The following is a 3,810-nucleotide window of genomic DNA, read 5'->3' on the forward strand; positions in this document are numbered from 1 at the left end:
AAACCGAGCCAAATAAAATGGTTTATACTTAAACAGATACTTGAGTCTTTCTTCCTCTGACATTGCAAACAAATATACAGCCGCATGAGAGTTTTCAGAATAATTGCCTCCTCAAATCATGATAAGAAACGAAAATAAACCAGGAAGTACATTTCATTGTCAAAATCATTTAAATGACATAAACAGCAAGTCCGCTCCTCCTCTGGGATGGAGTGGAAACAACCTGTTTCCAAAGCTTGGGGAAGAATACCGGACCTCAGCTTAGTACACACTTATCTCTGAGCTTTAGTCAAATTCAATATATCATAAGGTTCAGGCCAAAAATGATCGTTGAACAAAATATAAGTTCTTAACTTTGGTTTGCACAAAACATCATTTACCAGGTGTGCTAATACCTTTAAAAATAACCCAGCCAACATTTCCATCTGGGCCCCATATGGGTTTTTACATGGGCATATGGGCATGGGTTCCATCTGGTTTTGCTCCTGGGTTCCGCCAGGGGCACATCCGTGTTAGCCCACATGGGCTGGGTCATAGGTGAATTCCAAATGGGCAATTTTATGTGGGGACCAGGTGTGTACTACTTGTGTTTGCTTGTATGGGCTTGAACTGGGATCTGAATGGGCCTTAAGTGGGTTCCAGCTAGGTGAAAAATACGGGACCCATGCAGGCCACATTTTTGTTTACCCTTTTAGGGTTCTGTGCAGTTTTGCTTCTGGGTCCCGCCAGGGGCACATCTGTGTTAGCCCACATGGGCTTACATGGGTTTTTGACTGGGTCTTAAGTGGGGGCAATTTTTTGTCTGAACCATCTATGCCCATGTGTATTTGCCTATATGGGTTTGAACTGTGGATCTGAATGGTTATGAGGGTTGCAGCTGTCCAAATTATTTGCAACCCATGTAGACCCCCTTTTTTTTTCTCATTTAAGGCTCCAAGTGGTTTTAGTGGGTCACGTGTCATCATATGTAGCACAAGTAGAAAGTAAAAGTACACTTATTTTACAAACTACTAACAATTAACTGTCTACATGATATGACAAATTTTGGTGAAACTTAGATATTTAGGCATTGTACGCGCACCCAAATATTGCACACATTTTTTCCCCCAAAGATTGTGTTATACTATACTTATAAAGGTAGCTGGAGATCTCAAATTAATAAGTAATAATTTAATTTAACTCAAACTCAAGAGGTCAAAAGTGCATAAACTTTTGCAAATCTTAATTTAACCAGAGTGAAAAAAAACTATCCGATGGTTTAATGTTTTGATAAAGTGTATTACACGTTAAAATGTATTGGCCTTGAGCTTGAAACTGTCAAATAAATTGTACACATTTAGTGTATGTTATGCTATCAGTGTAACAAAAAGGATACAAATGAATAAAAGTGCAATGCCATCTGATGGATCTGAATGAAACTACTTTTAAAGTGCAACAGCCTAAGACAAACAACTTACAGGCCTTTGAACAATGAGAGAGGGCACATAAAGTGGCACAAGTGTCCACAGTGGTGATAACCCACCCTTCCCATGAACCAAAGAGTCATCATCACACACGATTGAAAAGTGTGTGTGTGTCTGAACTATAACCAGGAAGTGGTAAATGACACTCTGCCTACTGTGCCCCATTGTCCTGTGTGTTGCCTTGTGATCTCCGAGCTCTTTCTGCCCTATTTCCACTTCGATCATGAGCTCCCGTGAACCACTTGGACAGAGCTGCCTCCTTTGTCCTTTGTGGCTGAGTTCCTCTTGAGTGCTCCTAAAAATAAATGACAAGAAGCTTACCTAGTAAAGCAATCTTAATGTTTAGATTATGAAACCTTAGAAAACATATGCTAAAAAGTCTTAAATTATTGAGAAATGTAAATGTATATAACATTTATGCGTATAAGAGTGCAGAAAATTGAACAACCATATACAGTATACTGTACAACCTGACAGCAAGAATGATTGTTTAAAAGTATTTCGTTAAATTAAAAAAAATTACATAAGAACCTTTATTAGAGGCCGCTGATGGTGTAGTGGTACACACGCCTGAGTTGTGTGCGGGCGGCGTGTGATCAGTTCCCGCTCAATGACGGTGTCTGTGTGTGCCTTGCGACTGGCTGGCGACCAGTTCAGGGTGTGGTCCGCCTTTCGCCCATAGTCAGCTGGGATAGGCTCTAGCACCTCCCCGCGACCCTGTACACTAGCGAAAAGCGGTGTGGAAGAAGGCACATGACAGATGACACCTTTATTAGTCTAAAATTGGAGAAATGTGCATTGCTTCAGCAGCAATAGTGGATACAGGAAATAGACAAATGTACAAGTACACTACACAAAATAGAAAACTGAAACATTGTCTGTGCATTAACTATCTAATCCACTGTCAATACTTAATCCATTAACTATCCAATGGTTATTTGAGTACTGATTGTTAAATTTGACATTTCAGATATGATTAATTGAAGAGACTTGCATTCTTTACTATTGTGAAAACAATTGATATTATTTAATTGCATATATTTGCATACCGTATTTCAAGATCGTGCCTCTGTAGGATTCTGAGTTCAAGTATTGCTAATAAATGGCTTATAATAACACACACAAGTAATGAACAATCTGAATCTATAAGAATGGCTTTATATTAGTCAACAGGTTAACCAAAAAACAAATTGTGAATTGCACATTGCATAATCAGTTCAAAGTCAGCGTGCCCTGATCTGAGCACGGAACCAGCTGGTGAAGATCAGCCCCATAAGCAGGGCCAGCCAGGGAAGAGACCAACCCACATTATGTTTAGTTTTTGAAGACAATATAAATGTGAGTGCTGCATGTTAGACCACGCCCCTTTTCTGCCCTCGTCCGTCTCGGGTGAGAGCATTCGCGAGGATGGAAAAGCTGCCCAGATCTGCTTATTGTATGAATCCTGAACTTCAGAGATGGTAAAGAAAACTGACGAGAAAATTCAATCGATTTGTGTGAGCCTTTATTATAATTATTATTTACATATTGGATGCCTTCTTGAAAGATAAAACACACTTAGAGTTGTGAGTTGAGAGTTGTTTTTGTGAATTGATAATTGGGCTTGCGCCCTGGTGACCCTATAGCAACCAACAACTCCAACAGTAACAATTTAAAAAATGTCTGTCAACTGTTTAACATTTTTTTTTTTTTTTTTACAAAAACATGGTGGGCTGCCGGTGGACTTTTCTACCACCATGCAGGCTCTGCAAATTTCCTGGGTGAAACTCTGCACATAAATAAAGCCATAAAAGCACCTCGCCTAAAAAATGTACCTGTGTGTGTGTGTGTGTGTATGAAAAAAAAAAAAATATATATATATATATATATATATATATATATATATATATATATCATGTTTTGTCAACTGGCATTTAAATTTAGAATCTTTAGACGGACAAAAGGGATTACAGTGGCCAATTAAAAACTCCAATTTACCGTATATAGAACATCAAGAAGAGGCAGGTCTCTGAACTTGTTCTTGCCACAAAGAGGTTGTAGAGACAGTGGATTTGTCATGATGAACGCCATCATTCTTCTGACACTATCGTCCAATTACTTTCCACCAATATCTGCAACCATTGCAACATGGGTACGATAAAAGTCACAGGAAAGAAATTGTCTATAAAGTGAACAGCTTCGACACTGTGCATACAGTCAATGGTATAGGGATGGCACGATTTTTAAAAAAATCGATTTAAAATAGCTATAAACTGCTTAAAATATGGGCGGCACGGTGATCGACTGGTTAGCACGTCCGCCTCACAGTTTAGACGTCATGGGTTCGATCCCGGCTCCGGCCTCCCTG

Source organism: Filicampus tigris, chromosome 2, assembly GCF_054856515.1.
Source record: "Filicampus tigris isolate MCC_2025a chromosome 2, RoL_Ftig_1.0, whole genome shotgun sequence".
Classification (NCBI taxonomy): Eukaryota; Metazoa; Chordata; class Actinopteri; order Syngnathiformes; family Syngnathidae; genus Filicampus; species Filicampus tigris.